Genomic DNA, 18,536 nt, shown 5'->3' with positions numbered 1-18,536 from the left:
ACTGCTACATACTAACACTAGCTACACTAACTGTAGTCTAAAAGTGCCAACTTGCTGGTTTGTTTGGAGTAAAAAATGCCATTTTGGATTTGGATAATCTACTTTTTTGTGGGAAATTTACTGTTTGGTCTTGTCTATGATGTGGACTGGATATGATTGCAGCAAAGAAAAGATGCCAGGTGTCTAGTTCAAGCAAAAAAGGTAGGTTTAAAAGGCCGAGCTCCTGGGGACGTTTAAATTTTGAATATTTAAATTATTCATGTAATATTTCAAGGTTACTACAAGTGTCTATTTTACTGCTGAAGTTGCGTGTTTTGAATAAACAATGGTCAGTTCAAGTTAAAGCACAACATTAATTGAAAATTAATTTTGGGGAGGTCAGTCGTATAATGTCAGTTCGGTGCGCAGCAGTGCTGGTTTGCTCGTAGCGAAATTTGCATTTCGACTGCTTCACAACTGTGAAATTCAGAGGTTCCAGTGACTTTCAAAGGAAAAATGTACACAGGATGAATCATATCAGTTTTAGGCCACAAAGCATCCTCTGGTGGTCCTCGGACTAATACAGAGGGGGAGCCAGTGGTCCATAGTGGCCATAAACATGGTAAAGAAAAAAAAAGATTGGTTTAATAATAATGAAGTACAAAGTGTTTTCAAGTGCTAAACAACATTAATACAAGCCTGCAACAACGGTGCACAAAGCAACTTCATCTGTTCGTGAGTGACTGGTGGAAAAAAACGTGCTGTAGACACATTCCACTCGATTTGCCGCCATTCTGCCTGATTTCATGTATAAGACAAGCTTCCGTTAGCCTAATCTTTTGTTATTTTATGTTCAGTGATGCATGTCGCATATAGTGGCACCTAAACATCACTGTGTTGAAAATGCAAAAAAAATCATCATAATTTTTTAAGCAAAAAACTGGGCCTTCATACTCTAGTGATAAATAAATGAAACTTGAGGTGGAAAAGGTTGAGAGCACCTGGTTTAGATGAAAGACGGTAAGTGAGAGCAGCTCAGAAGAGGCCGAGGGGCACATCAACAATACAGTTTTACATTTCGATGCACTGTTTAAAATCCGATTTTTAGCTACGTGTTAAAATCATTACAGCTTCAGCATGTATATGTTCAGGTGTCACAGCTCTCTGATGTAACGTAATTCTTTAGGCCTTCTCCAGTGATCTCTGATAGCAGCCATGTGTGTGCATGTATTCGGATTGTTAGCAGCCGAGTGGGGAGTTGGTTGGGGGGGGGGCTTAGTTTGTGGCCGGACACGGCTGTGACACAGAGAGACCGCGTGTGATAGTGTGAGAGTTTAATAGATTGGTCAAAGGTCTATTACTTTCTTCCTGTTGTAATATCATCATACTGTAATTGAGTCGTGCTATCAGCTCTGTTAGCTTATTTGCTCTATTAAGTGATTTCCTCCCGTACATACACAGGCCTGCGTGTGTGTGTGCCGGACAGTAGGTGAGCTTCTCTGTGGTTCTTGTTTGATGTGGTAATACGATGCCCTGGTTTTAGTGACCTGTCCTTTATCACCGATCCTCCGTTATCTGCTCTAAACGGCCAGTTCAACACCTGCCGTTCAGGTTACAGCTGAGTCATCTCCATGGCGATGGTTGCTAGGCTGCTAGGCTCACCTGCTGATTACTGAGAGGCTACAGTGTTACCTTAGGTCCAAGTGATATGAACAGTTTGTGTTAAAAAGATTTTAGGAAGATTAAGCCTTAAATGTATAGCATACTATTGTAATAATGTTAATTGCATTAATAATAGTAATAAAGTAGTGGATTACAGCAATTAGGCATTTTAAATTAGGCAATTAAATTGTTGGTTCTATTATCGGGAGACCATGATTTTACTCCCCAGTGATGCCACAGCCCTCCAATTGTAGTCATTATAGCATTATATATCGATATTAATATTGCAGAAGGCTGCGATATGCAAATGAGTCCTCTAATCAGTCACATTTTTTACTATGCCTTGAACAAATTTACATGCAGTCACATTCATTATATCGCCTACTGCAATTCATATCACAGTTGCAATATGTGTCAATATTACAATATTATGTTTTGACCATATCGCACAGCCATAATCCAATGCATGGAAGTTATCCTGTAGTGGAACAGTGGAGAAGCTAGGGGTGGAAAATATTTGAACCGAAATTGATTTCAACCTTTGCAAACACAAAACAAACTCAACAAAAAATGCCATTTTCATTTATAAACACGTGGATAATCGTTTAAATTTTGAATATTTAAAGTATTCGTCATATTTCAAGTTCAGGTTAAAGCACAACATTATTTAAAAATAAAATAAAAACATCATTTTCTCTGGCCCACAGATTTGATGAGAATTTTTAATATGACCCCTTTAGTGGTTGAGTGTGACACCCCTGGTCTAGGCTCTAGAAAATCAAAGAGGATCACAAAATTGAAAAGGAAGGAAGACAAATCGACCTAAACTTTTTTGTGATATTTCTATAAAACATTGCTTAGTTCAAAAAGGCTCTTATTTCCCTTTCTCTTTCTCTCTCTCTCTCTCTCTCTCTCTCTCTCTCTCTATCTATCTATCTCTGTGTATAGTAGTGATGTAGTGTGGCTCGGCCCGGTCTGTCTGATTCTGAATGGGGGGGTTTTGGGGCTGTAACTGAGCAGCCTCGCTTTGCTTTAAGACAAATGGTTGTTGGGGTACCGGAGGGGCTATGTGTGAGTTAAATATTCATTGTGGCACTTAGCTGCATGTCACAAACAACCCAAAGCACCACAACAGCCATTAAACACCAGTACGACTTGCGCCAAGCCCTGTAACTGTGTGTTATAGCAAGGAACATAACATTACATAGTACAAAACTCTACGACAGCTCTAAAGCCACCAGACAGCCACGCCAGGGACCCATAACACCAAACAATACAAGCCAATCAATATTAAATACTGTAAATCTGCTCTAAAGACAGCTTCACAGCTCTAAACTACAGTAAAATACTACAGCAGTTAACCTTTACAAGTCTAGAGTTATTTCTGTGGTTTTGCAATGTAATTGCATAATTAATGTATTAGCTGTGTAAGGAATAAGATTTACGTTCTTAATTTATATTTACATTTGGTTTGCATTCTGTATTGAGAGGTTTGCATCTGTTCTTCCGCAGTATTTTTAAAAGCGTGTTAGAACATCATACCGAACAGCACATGATTGAATGGAGGACTTACATGATTAAGTGCCTACTGATCAAGTTTGGATTTACATTGAGTGGGACCAATTTTGCTGGTGAAAAAAAAATAAAAAATTACTCCAGGCCTGCTGGAAGTTCTAGATACATAACTGACTGTGACTACGAGCTGTAGTCTATCCAGGTTTCAGTTATTCAATTGTTAGAAATGGAAAACAGCAGCGCCAGCTCTGTGCCAGGACTCTTTACTGAATGAAATACTGATACATTCAAGATAAAAGTCTGTTACAAGCTTCAAAAACATGGACATTGAAAGCTTTTACAAGCTTTACATTTAATCTAGAACATCCAAAATGTTCATGTGCATTAGCTTTCACGTAGTGCTGACATACTACTGGAAATCCTATCGGGGGTGCTAACTGAAATAGCATTGTCATAAAAGTGGGGTTTTGATATGCATGCCCTGAACTGAGGACTTAGCTCTAATAATTATGGTTCACCATTGAAAATTACAGCATGCTTTAGTCACAGTTATTTCTGGCTTTATTTCCAGAAGTAACTGTGACTGTGGGTTTAAAAACAGTCTGTGCCACACTTTATGACTAGAGTTCGAGATATGAATCATGCGTTATGAATGAACTCCGTGATCTTTTGAGTTCTGTTTGCAACATGCTGAGTTCAGATGGGCTCACAGAGCCTGGTTCATTCAGCCCTGAACTAGCGGTGGTGGTTTTACTCTATGAAGTGATTATTATGATAATCATCCACTCTGCTCTTCACAGTGGGCTCCTCACTGAGTTTCACTATCAAAGCAATGCAGACTGTAGTAGATTAAGTAATTGGGAAGTTTAGTCTGATACTGTGTTGTGTGGGTTATCTGGTGTAGAAGTACAACCCAATTTCCAAAAAAGTTGGGATGCTGTGTGAAATGTAAGTAAAAACAAAATGCAATGATGTGCAGATCATTTAAACCCTATGTTTAATTGACAGTAGTACATAGACAACATATCAAATGTTGAAACTGAGAAATGTTATTGTTTTTTGAAAAATATTTGCCCGTTTTGAGTTTGTTATTTGCCAATAACATGTTCCAAAAAAGTTGGGACAGGGGCAACAAAAGGCTAGTAATGTTGTTTAATGCTAAAAAGAACACGTGGTGGTTGATTGGCAGCAGATCAGTGACATCACTGCGTACAAAAAGAGCATCCCAGAGAGGCTGAGTCTTTCAGAAGTAAAGATGAGGAGGGGGTCACCACTCACAAGACTGCATGAGCAAACAGTGCAACAATTCAAGAATAACGTTTCTCAACATAAAATAGCAAAGAACTTCTGCTTTTCATCATCTATGGTACATAATATCATAAAACCATTTAGAGAATCTGGAGAAATCTCTGTATGCAAGGGACAAGGCCAAAAACCAGTATTTGCTGGCTGTGACCTTTGGGCCCTCAGACAGCACTGCATTAAAAACAGACATGATTCTGTAGTGGAAATCACTGCATGGGATCTGAAACACTTCTGATAAAACTGTCTGTGAACACAGTTCATCACTGCATCCACAAATGCAAGTTAAAAGTCTACCATGCAAAGAAGAAACCAAGTATAAACAGGATCCAGAAACGCTGCCACCTTCTCTGGGCCTGAACTCATTTAAAATGGACTGAGGGGAAGTGGAAAAGTATCCTGTGGTCCAACAAATCAACATTTGAAATTCTTTTTGGAAATCATGGACACTGTGTCCTCTGGTCTAAAGACCACTCAGCTTGTTATTAATGCACAGTTCAAAAGCCAGTATTCATGATGGAATAGGGGGCATTAGTGCACATGGCATGGGTGACGTGCACATCTGTGAAGGCACCATTTCATTTTTAATGATATATACATGTTTTGGCAACATATGCTGCCATCCAGACAACGTCTTTTTCAAGGAAGGCCTTGCTTGTTTCAGCAAGACAGTGTCAATGTTACATTCTGCATGTATTAAACAGCATTGCTCCGTATTAGAAGAGTCCGGGTGCTAAAACTGGCCTGCCTGCAGTCCAGACCTGTCACCCACTGATAACATTTGGTGTATTATGAAATGAAAAATACGACAAAGGAGACCCTGAACTGTTGAGCAGCTGAAATCCTTTATCAAACAAGAACAGGAAAGCATTTCACTTTCAAAACTACAGCAGTGTCTCCTCAGTTCACAAACTCTTACGAAATGTTGTTTAAAAGAAGAGGTGATGAAACACAGTGGTAAACAGGCCCCCGTCCCAACTTGGAATGTGTTGTCGGCATCAAATTCAAAACGGGCATATATTTTTCAAAAAACAATAACATTTCTCAGTTTTAATGTTTGATATGTTGTCTTTGTAGTATTTTCCTTTAAAAATACAGGTCAAATTATTTGCATATCATTGCATTGTATTTTTGGTAATAGGGTTGTATTTAGTAGTTGCTTTAGTCCTTTTCTGTAGTCCAAGCATACACTACTGGATTGCCATTCCAGTGTAATGTGGCCCTGTATGTGACACAGCTCTGGACTGATGCATTTGTAGAGAAACAGTAAGTGGCATGAATATGTCTATAGCCAGCATGGGTGCATATGCACATATGCATACTGGACATAGCACAGTACCCCCAGTACTGAAACCAGTACAGATCCAATATTTCTTTTAAAATGAGAAGTTTTACAGTGGACATCTAGTGTTAAGTATTTCGCTACTTTGGGCCACTGGTCATTGGTCTTATGTTAGCATTAGGCTACATGTGGCTGCTGTTACCATGTGACATACCTTACTTTATGTTATGATACGCTACAAGCAATTCAGTGATATTTCAGGATGAGTCTGTTCCCTTTGGAAATACACCTGCTGTGTGCACTGATGCTGCTGACCCATGACTGCTGTCTAGATCCTCTTTGGCAGGAGCTCATGTGTAGGAGTGGTACGCGCTCTTTATATCTACCCCAGCTAGTAATCATTTCCTCAGTTCAGTATATGTTTATGGGAAGTAGTACTCGTAGCCAGTATTTGTCCATCGAATCATCTGTCTATTCGTTCATTCATTCAACACTTCCATCCATACATCCATTTATCCATTCATCCTTCCATCCATCCATTCATCCATCCATCAATCCCTCTGTCCGTCTGTCTGTCCATCCATTCGTTCATCCATCTGATGATATATCCGTCCATCTGTCTGTCCATTCATCTGTCCAGCCATCCAGTCATCCATCTGTCCATCCATCCATTCATCCATCCATCCATCCATCCAACCAACAGTTCATCCATTCATCTGTCCAACCATCCATTCATCCATCTGTCCATCCATTCATCTGTCCATCCAGTGATTCATCAATCCATCTGCCCATCCATTCGTCTGTCCAACCACCCATTCATCCATCTGTACTGCTATCCTTCCATCCATCTATCCATTCATCCATCTATCCATCCATCATCCGTACAGTTATATGTTTGATTTACTACATGGAATTAACTCTGATTAAAGGAAGACTCCAGCGCTTTCCAACCTAATCTCTTTCTGTATCATGCAGTGGATTACCAGAGACAATCATTTTAATGCATTTACCTGTATATTAAGAGAAATTCCATCATTTTTTTCTAATTCTATTGATCTGTGATTAGTTTGATGTGAAATGGTTCACTGTATATATATATATATGTATATATGTATATATACGATTGATAGTGGAAAAGTAGTGGGAAAATAGTGGGAAATCTGAAAATAAAACTTTTAAAAATGTTTTCTTTTGAGACTATTTTGCCTTACTTATATTTTTAGGCCAAAACAATCATAAAACAATGTCTCCGGCTTCAGGCAGTGTATTCACAACCATTTCTTGTAGTTTCAGGTAGCTTTTATCAGCATTAAACTCATAAAACGTCTGCTTCCTATCAAACTCTGAATGACTGTTTACATCTAAACCATTTCATTATATGAATTCTCTTTTAATAACAGAACAGAAAAGCTGTTGACTCAGAACCTCTTTTAGTAAGTGGTGGGAAAAGTGTTGAAATGACTGTCTGTGTAATTGACCGTATGTTACTGACGTGACAGATAGAGGTTACACTGAAAAAGACTTCATGGTTTGCTCAGTTTTTGACGCCCACCCTCTGTATCAGTGAACAGGATGGATTTGTACACTCATCTATACACATTTACCGCACAGGGGCGACTTATGTTGTGTGTGCATGTGTGTCTGAGAGACTGTTACAGCCGTTACAGACAGAACGGCCATCTGTAGCCTCCCACACACACTCCCACACACAGTCCCCCCTACACTCGCTCAGGCTTTACCTGTTTCTCTGGAGAGCGGGGAAAAGGCTTTGACCATTAGCTGATGCAGCATCGAACAGTGTTGGGGTTGGAGTGTTGAAATTACAGCACACATGCACATGTGTGTGTGTGTCTCATAGGGGGCTGTAATTAGAGACTGACATTAACAGTGGAGGCTCATCAGTCTTGTACGCGGCGCTGAGGGCTAAGCAAGCCTGTGCTGACACACACACACACACGACACGGATCATTTCAGCTGCGTGTGTGAGCTGAGCCAGTATGTAATATAGATGGAGGGACGTGATGGAACCCTCCCCCTCTTAAATCCATCAATCAGTGCCTTTATCAGTATCTTTACAGGCCACTTGCACACCATGCAGCAAGTTTCTGATCCTTGAATTCAAGGCTGCTGCTTTATGTTTATGAGGAAAGATGAAGTGGAACAAATCAAGATGTGTATGTAACATCGTAGGTGTGAATGTGTGTATTTAGACCTTTTTGGGGACCAAATGTCCATACGATGACAAAAAGTTTGGGAGATTGCACCAATCTTGTACCAAAATGCTTGAGATTTACTTGATTCAGATGTCAACTAGGGCTGTATAATCATGATAAACTCATCACTGCCATGAAAGAACAGATTAAATTACCATATGCAGCACCAAAGTGAGCAGCATTTGGAGCCCAACGAGCACTTTCCTGTGCTGGGTTTGAAACTTGCTCGTCCACATGGAGAACATCAAACTTGGCCATTCAGTTCCAAAACCAGTCACAAAACTCCCGCTCTCAATAAACAGTGGCTGTTCTCGCTGTTAGTGTTGTCTGTAAAGTGCGTAGACCGTGAGGGAAAATGTAGGAGGCAGTAATAGCTACTGTGACAACAAACGTGCATCATCATAAGGAACTCTTTAAGGAATTAAATTTATATTTATTTTTGGAGGCCTATATTGAATATAATAATATACATATATATTTGTTGTTTGTAGCCTGACTGCAAACACAAATAGAAAAAGCTCCTCAGGAAACCCTGACTGTTATAAGACTGAGGCTCATGGAATTCGTTTCGCAGGCTGCAGATTCTCCACAAGGTGGCACTATTTGCAGTCAAAGCTATTCTGTAGTTTAGTTAGATTTGTCCATGTTGTGCAGCCCTAATGTCAACACAATAATAAAACAAAAGAAAATGAAAAGACAACAATTGTGTTGGTGTAATTTATTTGTACACGTTCAATTAAAGCACCATTTTATTCACTGCTGTATCCATATAACTGTGAGGATGAACACTGTTTTATCGCATTACTACCTGAAGTGGTAGTAAGTGGTACTCAGTGACACCTCTGACAAAAATGAGCACGTTTTACACTTCTTGTATGGAGAAAATGAGAGACAACATTGAGTCTTGTTGATTAGGAGGATTAAAGACATCGCTACTTTGTGAATGCCGTTTGCTTGTTGAACTTGTGTGCATGAAGTGAGCACTACCTAGCTGTGGTACCAGACGAAGTGTGTGGTGGTGACGTCATCCATGTGACCACATTCGTTGCCTCTTTTGGAGAAATAAACTGTGTGAATTGTTGTATCTCTGTCTTTTACTGGTAGTTTCATTTGGAACAGTGCCACAGCATCAAATACAATACAAGCAAAAATGTACATATTCATATATACGTGACAGAGCACGTTATGCCCTACAGCATGTGGTGAGCAGCACCTGTAATTCATTTGTTATCCCACACTTTGAACACAACTGCAGGGTTATTTGCTGATCGGGTCACTTTCCCTGCCTATACATGCAAAAATGCTGGTTCGGATGTCGGATAATTGCTTGTAGCGCAAAACAAGGCGAAGAAAAGTAGGTCATGTGACAACAGTAGCAGACGTGGTAGTAGCCTCACGTAAGACTAACAAGTGGCTAGCTTTTTTATTCTAGAATTACAATGACTTTATTTGTCTAATGTTGCACTACAAGTAGTAATTCTCTGTTTTTTTTGGTTTTGTTTTGCATTTTTTATGAACTAATTGTTAATAAAAGCTGTAGTTTCGTAGTTACCCTGCTAGAAAATCTAGCATAGACCAGCAAAGCCAGGATATGTTGTGTTTAAAATGCTGGAATGCTGGTCAAACAGCATGACCTTGCTAAGTGACCAGCTTGTGTTTACTGGGAATAAATGGCAAATGATGAGGTTGCTTCACAGTAAGCCTGATGACCATGACTACCGTGTTATTTCAGCAGATATTGTATTGATAATGTATTTGTGAATAGACTGTGTCAAATATTGGATGTCAGTTTGCCTTGATGGAACTCACAGGCGGGAGTGGGCCGGAATGTTTCAGGTGCAGGCGGGAGCGGGATAAAATCTTGCGCAGTCTTGCACAGACCTCTTTGTTTAAGCATGGTGCTTACAGATGACCATTTTAACTGAAAATGCTTCAGAGGACATGTAAACACCCCACAAAGACAGGAATACAAGCTAATGTGTGTGTGTTTCTGTATGCGTTCGAAAAGTCAAAGCTATTTATAGTGGGCTTTAATGGAGTGCGCTAGTGGCATATTTGTAAACCAATGGGTCACTATATATAGACGCTGGATATATGAATGTGCTGTGGATTGGAAGAAATGGCACTATAGTATGCACAAGTACTTATGAGAATGCTTTTTACACACACACACACGGACAAACAGGCACTTCTGGTCAGCATTTCGCTGCCCCTTCCCTTAAGGGAGAGCTATTTATTAAACTACACCTCCGAAGAAAGCAAGCGGAATCTGTTTTAACTGCTTTTTTTTTTTGTTGTTTTGTTTCTTCCCTCTTGCCGTCACCCAGGAGACTGAGATCAGCAGGAAAAGGAAGGAGTGTGAAGTTCTCGAAGAGGAGGTGAAGAAAAAGAGCCAGTCATGTCAAACCTTGGTAAGAGCTTTTGAAACGAAGTCTCTTCTCATCCCGCTCGTGCTTCCAGACCCGAGCGCCATATTCAGCGTCTCCGGGGGGAATTCTCCCCTGCAGAGGTGTCGATAAAGTTGTGAAATATTGAACTGACATGTCAGTGTTATTCTGCAGGCACAGCGGGGCGACGTACAGTCATTCGGAATGCTCCACTGGAGTGATAGATGCGCTTGAGTTTTGAATTTAGGGCAATTGAAGGGCGCGATAAGTGGAATTTTCACTACATTTCGATGAAATACTAAGCTTAATACTGAAAATTGTGTCATCACTGATACTTAATGGGGTTATAAAAGAACTGTCTGGTCCCCAGCTTGCGAAGTTAGCTTGAGGATGTGAGGAAAAGGTGCTAAATGAGGTAGGCCGAGCCGTATGGAAAAGAAATAAACATGAATACCGAAGCAGAAACATATGACAATGACCTGAAATGTTTTTTGTTCAGTGTACTTTAGTTTTTGGAACAATATATTTGAAATTTAATGCCCCTGTGTTTCATATCTTGCTACCTCGCTATCATAATCTGGATTATAGAAGCAGAATATGGGTTGATTGATAAACATTCATCTTAATTAGAACTACACTACAGGCAGTGTTGCCAGATTGAACGATTTCCTGCCAAATTGGGTGTTTTGTGTTTGATTGAGTTGGGAAAAAAATGTGGCGAGGGGCCACAATTTGGGCTGGTTTGTCATGATTTTCGCAGTTTTGTTTTTTTTTAATTGTCTAAAATGAATAACGCAGCTGACGTTTGAATAAACCTAACCTCTCCCAACATCCAGTCAGTTATAAAAACTTTGATTGACATGCGTTTTAATTTTCATGAAATATTCAGAATTATCAAGCAGAAAAAGAAGAAATGAAATGTAAGTCATTTTACAGTCTTTCTGTCAGCACTAAATTCAGTAACGTTAGCTCTGCGTTACCAGTTAAGCAGTGAGACAGGCGACTTAGCTTTCTAACGTTCACTGTCTTTGCCACACAGAACCTGATTGTGTTGCCCCACTGGTAAGCTAGCATTTATAACATAGTAAACATGTCAACAATAATGTGAGAACGAAAACACACCAGACCAGAACAGCCGATGTCAACATTAGCTAGCTAATTCTGTTAGCAGGCTTCAATTTCCATTACTCTTATCTCATCTTACTTCAACCACAGACTGCAGGTGAGATCAGAAGTTACAAAAGGTTGTTAACTTTTCTCAAAGCTAATGAAACTGAAATCTTATAGTTGTTGAAGATCACTTTGTACAGAGATCAGAGCCAGAGGAGCAGAGCTCAGTTCACTTGTTCAAATATGAATAGAATAACTTACTTACACTTACAGCATTTGGCAGACGCTCTTATCCAGAGCGACTTACAATTTGATAGTTTTTACACAGGTAGGCGAAGGTAGTGTTAGGAGTCTTGCCCAAGGACCCTTATTGGTGTAGGGTGCTTACCCAAGTGGGATTGAACCCCAGTCCACAGCAGAGAAGGCAGAGGTGTAACCCACTACACTATACCAACTTATAATACTCAATGAGAAGTCCCGCCTTTAAAAAAAAAGCCAGCAGCTATAAGTTATAAGTGGGAAAAAGACCCCCTTGTTGTGGAGATACATGTGTAGTAGCCCGAACAATGGTCAGGTTTTACCAGGAATTTGAAACGGCTATCAGTTTGAGGTTTACTGGTTTATTCATTCAAGTCCACAGAGGTATGGTCTTGTATGACTGTAAATAACTGCCTGAGGCTGTTGCTAAGATGACTGGCAAGTGAACAGACTTTCCAGCATTTCGCTTACAACAGTATAGTGCGCAATGGAGGTGAGCTGGTTTGTGCCGAAGGAGCAGCGTAGTCTTAATCACAGAATACTTTTAAACCATTGCCATTTTATAGATCAGTAAAACCAATGAGAGCTCCCCCTGCTGGATGTTTGCAGACATAAGCAATCAACTTCCTATAACACTTTTTGCAAGGCTTTATGATCAAACGCAGATCTGTTTGGCAGTCCAAACTGTATAAATGATATGCATACATGAGCTCTTTGTATGTAAATTAACTGACTATATAAATAAACTCCTACAATCACAGTTATACTAAACATAAATGTGTGGAGAATGTATAGTGTAGTGTGTTTACATATATAGTGTATTTTAAATAATTCTGTGTGATGATGCTACACCAGCCCCCATGCATTTGATGACAACATATATACATTTTTAGCTGAGAAGGTTTAACCACCTTAAACAATAAACGTAGGCTTTGTCAGAACATACAGGCAGTTTACTTTCAGTTCTGATGTTTGGATGGTCGGGTGGGCAGCAGTAGGCCAGTAGTGTTTGGCTGTCAACTGAAACACTGTTTACTGCTCCACTTACGACTGTTTAGATGACCTCGATATCGGCCTGAGTTTCTTCCTGCAAATATTGTCGGTAACACATTGAAATGTGTGGATGGAATGTATGTGCGCATTTCATCCACATATTTCTGGAAGGCAAGGCCTGCTGTCTCTGTCTCTCTCTCTCTCTCTCTCTCTCTCTCTCTCTCTCTCTCTCTCTCTCTCACACAGAGATACACGCATTTCTACCTCCCTGGGGCTCTCTCTCTCTCTCTGCTCCCCCCTCATACACCAGAAATGGCACTCAGCCTCTAGGGTGGGCTGTCATGGCAAACTAAAGGGGCAGTAGAGAAAAGAAAGCGTGAGGGAGGGCGAACAGGCAGATACAGGCTCTCTATCTGTCTCTCTCTTTCTTCTTCTTCTCTCTCTCTCAAAATATATATGTTTGGAATGAGTGTTTTCAGTAATATAAAACCAATCTGGTTGCAGATAAATGTATAGAATGATTCTAATATGTGAGTCTTGTACAGTCTGACGGGTTTCAAATGAAATAAAAAGAAAAGAGAGGTGTACAGAATGATAAACAGAGCTTTAGATGATCCTAAAATGACTGACAAAGCTGTAGAACATCTAGAATGAAGTTGTAATAAAATTTATATCCAGAAAACTTTATCCAGAACATACCGTCATTTAATAGTTAATAGTAGTTAATAGTGGTTTTGGGTTAATCCCATACTACATACTACTCTCCATACATAACACTGAAGGAAACATCTGTGTTTTATCAGATGTTAGATACCTGGCCCATAGTTTGTAATGTTCATTATTCATAGCAAAATTATTAGTATGTTTAAATGATTCTGTTGGAGAAATTTGATGCGTCTGAATCAAACGGGGGTGCATAGCATATAAATAGAGTTCCTGTAGAGTCATGAATGTTTTAACACTAAAAATCAAATCAAGATCTCAGAATCTAAGAAATGTGTTAAGACTTAAAATATGTGTAACATTGTTACACCTTTAGTATAGTTATTATTACATAAAGCCTGTTCAATGTTTCTGTTGGTCTGTAATAACAGCCGCTATTAACAATCGGCTGAGAACAATGAGGAAGAGCATGGCTGATCATTAGTGACTTCTTTGGTTGTGATATTACTGGGATTAGAACCTGTGATGTCCTGATAACAGAGTGAAGACTCAGTAGGCTTTGCTACTGTCTTGACCAATTTTAGACACCCCATCTGTAACAATATGACAGCGATAAACAGCTGAACTAGTGATTTAAGTGCAAAAACACCATTATGGTTAAAATCACAGTAGCCTGTAAAATGCATCCAGACCAAGCCTTAAGCTTGAGGATGGCATACAACAGCCCAGCTAATGAATTAATTAAAATTAACTGCTTAACAGGCCAGGGCCAGCCAGCAGCCCATAGTTTTATTACACACTTACATGAAACCTGAGATTAGGAATTAGCACTGAAGTTCCTTTAGTTACTAAATAATAGTAGTAATAGTAATTAATAGTAGTAATAAACCTAAAATAGTAATTAGTATGTAATAAACCTTGGATTTTAAGAGGTTAGGAGGTAAATAACTCAAAACTAGAAATAATTGTGGGTAACTCTGTCCCCGTAATGTACTTACGTTATTATATAATAGTATATTATTCTTTAAAATAAAAAATTAATTTGTATCAGCCAATATTTTCAGTTATTATTATAACTATAACTACTATATTACCACCATGTCAGTGTCACTGCAGTCCTGAGAATTAATGATGCACTGAAATAAAAATTCCTGACCGAAACAAAAAATTTCAGGATCCACTCAACTGAAAACTGAAAAAAGCGTTCTTTTATTTATTTTTTTATATATAATTTGCGGTTATTTTTATGCTTTTGAATTAACAGAATAACACCAATGCTTCAAATGCAGTGCTTAATAATATGAAAAGTTATAAAACTATGAATTTCAGAGCTATAAAGATGGAGACTAATATGTAACATTGTTACTAATATGTAACATTGATGTGGCTTTGAAACTCCCACCTAGCAGCCTGAAGTTTCTCCAGCAGGGGGTGGTTTTTTACTAAATACAGAAGAACGAGACATAAATCTCAGCAGGATCCAGGGAACACGTTTGCTGTGAACAAGAGGCAAAAACGTTTACTACCAAAAGATGACAAAAATAATATTCAGTGTTATTTATCAGATTTCCATTAACAAATTTCATACAGGGAATGCTGAAAAGCACTAAAGGACTGAAAAAATGTGTTTCAATGTTGATCTGCTGTAACTCTAGCTGTTTGAATGCTTCTATGCTGACCAGGATAGCGAAAGTAAACAGCGTTTTTAATCACTATTTCTCACTTTTGTTACTATTTAAATGATTTGTTAAATGTTAGAAATAAGTGTTTGACATTTTATTGTAAACCTATTTTAATAGTTTGCATTTTCCTCTAAAATGCTCAGCCAAAGAGCGAAAAAGGGCCACTGTCGATTGTTTTCGGCTGAAATATTTCAGTGGCTGAATCCACCACCTAAAATATGCCTGCTTTGTGGTCCTGTAGGGGTCCTGACCATTGATTAAAGGGGTAAAGAGGGTTAACCCATTATGCAGGGAAACAGATGGAGTACAATCTGTAACTGCAGGACTACAAAAGGGACATAAACAGTAAGTGGACCTCATAAAATGGACAATGAGTGTAAATACAGGGCAGTGTACCTAATAAAGTGACCAGAGAGAGAGCGAGAGAGTGAGCGAAAGAGAGACGAGAAGGCACGTAGAGAGGCTAATCTCTGCTGACTGCTCGGGGAGCTCTTTGAAAGAGGTTTTCCCTTTTGTATGTGTGTTCCTCCCTGTCCGCTGCAGAGTGAACACTCGGAGGATCCTGTCAGCACTGACGGAAAAAAGGCCTGGGAGATGGGCCCTGTCCTGACTTTCACTGCCCGTCACTATTTTTAGGGCTCTTATGCTACCGTGCACATTCTCCCTATGATGAACAATGAGCAGAATTAAATTTGATCATGCAAAAATGAATAAAAAAAAAATTTCAGGTTAATAAAAATCAGTGATGGACTGAAGAGCAATGGTGTACTTTGCATAGTAAAATTAGTATGCAGCAGCTGCAGCTTTCGCAAGTATAGATACATCTGCCTGTGACTAATAAGGAGCCAATCAGAGGCCAGATCCATCAGCCAGTGACCAATCCCAGCGGTCCACCCTGAACATCCCTGCATGTCTATGCTGCTGTAGCCCGCTTCTTACATAACTACAGACCACAGCGCTTTCTTTTGCCTAATTTATAACGATTAGGAGGAAGTAGACGCGCTGCAGTTTCATCAGGACTGAAATAGATTTCTGTCCTGCAGCATGGTGCATATGTTAATGCAATCATCGCATTCGGCAGTGTGAAAAAAATCGCGCGAGTGTTTGTGTGCGCGCGTGTCGGTGGGAGGCTGCTCTCGCGGTGTGTGAAGCAGCTGTATAAATGTTGCTCTCTGCTGGGACTCTGTACTGAAACCACAGGAGGCTTCATTCTGACTGTAATGACTGTAAAACCACTCAGCTTATCTCCACACGCACAGGCTGGATGTCCAGAAGTGTCCAGACAGCATTGCTAATGAGTGAATTCAGCTACTTTAAGGTGCTCCTGTTGCTGATACAGGTGCACACACAGCGTGTATAAGCTTCTTAGAAAAGCATTCACCAATGCAATGGGACGCTCTGGAGGAGCCGCACATGAGCCTAAGGTCACCATGCCCAGTGCTAAGCGTGGGCTAGAGGGGTATAAAGCCCCCCAGTATTAAGCTGTGTGGTTCTCTGGATTTTTGAAGCTCCGTCCCAGTACCTTTGGGATGAGTTGGGGTGTCCAGAACAGATCATCCAACATCAGTACCTGACCACACTAATGCTCTTGTGGCTGAATGCAATCAAATCCTCACAGCAATGTTCCAACATCTAGTGTAGGGCCTGACCAGATGAGTAGAGGCTGCTACTGCAGCAAAGGGGGACAAACTCCCTATTAATACTCTTCATTTAAGAAGAAATGCTGGATGAGCTGGTGTCTGTAAACTTTTGGCATTAAGTAGAAGTTATTCATTTTACAGGAAAAATGCAAATATATTAGGCAGAAATTATACTTTATATTATTTATTATAAAGCCTCATTGCCTAAACATAATTCTAACTTTTTGGAAAACTTGCTTTCAGTTTTTGCAGAAATCTGCAGGGATGTTTATCCACACCTCCAAAGTTCAGTCTTAGAGGTTGGTTGTATTTTCTGCTTTTAAATTTCGACCGAAAAAAAATATTGGCTAGACTGAATCTACAGGCTCTCAGGTGGCACTACGTTAAAAACAGACACGATTCTGTAGTGGAAATCACTGCATGGGCTCAGGAACACTTCCGAAAACCACTGTCTGTGAACACAGTTCATCACTGCATCCACAAATGCAAATTAAAAGTCTACCATGCAAAGAAGAAATCATATATAAACAGGATCCAGCAACGCCGTTGCCTTCTCTGGGCCTGAGGTCATTTAAGATGGACTGAAGTGAAGTGGAAGATTGTCGAGTTGTCCAGTGAATTCAAATTTGAAATTCTATTTGGAGATTGTGGCCGCTGCGTCCTCCAGGCTAAAGAGGAGAGGGACCACTCAGCTTGTTATCAGTGCACGGTTCAAAAGCCAGTATTCATGATGGTATAGGGGGGCATTAGTGCACATGGAATGGATGACTTGCACATATGTGAAGTACCATTAATGCTGAACGGTACATACAATTGTTAGGGAAACATATGCTGCCATCCAGACAACGTCTTTTTAGGGAAGGCCATGCTTGTTTCAGCAAGACAATGTCAAACCACATTCTGCATCCTAATTTACTCTTCAGTGTTGACACTTTTGAGACTATTTGTAAAAGATCACTCATCTCCACTAAATTCCACAAAGTCCTACAGGAATCTCAATCTCAGGACGAAAGCGTGCATCCAGGAATCCGGGCAGATGATCTCTCTGTCCGTGGGACGTTTGTGTCCATATTGTACAGCCCTGCTATGCGGTTATACAGTCACATCTCCAGTTAGACAGGGAATTGTGCTGTGTATGATTGAGTTATTTAGGACGAGTGCTGCCTATGTGAAGCTCAGACTCACCCTGTTTTGTGTGACAATGAAAGAGATCCTAATTGTTCATGAGTGGCTGGTTAGCTGTAAAATGAAGATTAATCTCATAATTCATATTTACATATACACTCATTGGCAACTTTATTAGAAGCACCTACCTTGTATGTCCACTCACTGGCCACTTTATTAGAAACACCTACCTTGTACTTCCACTCACTGGCCACTTTATTAGAAACACCTACCTTGTACTTCCACTCACTGGCCACTTTATTAGAAACACGAACCTTGTATGTCCACTCACTGGCCACTTTATTACCACGCTTACCATGTACTTCCACTTACTGGCCACTTTATCAGAAACACCTATCTTGTCCTTCCACTCAGTGGCCACTTTATCAGAAACACCTACCTTGTATGTCCACTCACTGGCCACTTTATTACCACGCTTACCATGTACTTCCACTTACTGGTCACTTTATTAGAAACACCTACCTTGTGTTTTACTTTATGGGAAATTTAATGCAGAACTGCTGCCAGTTGCCCAAACTTGAGTGAATCTGATAGAATGTAATTATGTGTAAAGTGTGTATTTATATAAGAACATTCTCTGTCATTCTCCCTCATCCACACGTATGAGGAAAAGAAATGCATTTCACATTTCTCCATGTGGATGGCTCATAAACTGAGTGTGCATT

General features: G+C 39.8%; 1 protein-coding gene across 1 annotated transcript in view; it reads left to right on the top strand.

Moving 5' to 3' along the window:
* The window catches only part of rimbp2 (RIMS binding protein 2), a 173,582-nt gene that overhangs the window by 44,093 nt on the left and 110,953 nt on the right, over positions 1-18,536 (top strand). The window contains exon 2 of the mRNA XM_036578287.1: positions 10,281-10,364. The gene's annotated coding sequence lies outside the window, so the exon portion shown is untranslated. The remainder of the gene's footprint in view (positions 1-10,280; positions 10,365-18,536) is intronic.

The sequence above is a fragment of the Colossoma macropomum genome, unplaced genomic scaffold (assembly GCF_904425465.1).
Source record: "Colossoma macropomum unplaced genomic scaffold, Colossoma_macropomum, whole genome shotgun sequence".
NCBI lineage: Eukaryota > Metazoa > Chordata > Actinopteri > Characiformes > Serrasalmidae > Colossoma > Colossoma macropomum.
Note: the sequence above shows the minus strand (reverse complement) of the source record. Positions and strands in the feature narration are given on the sequence as shown.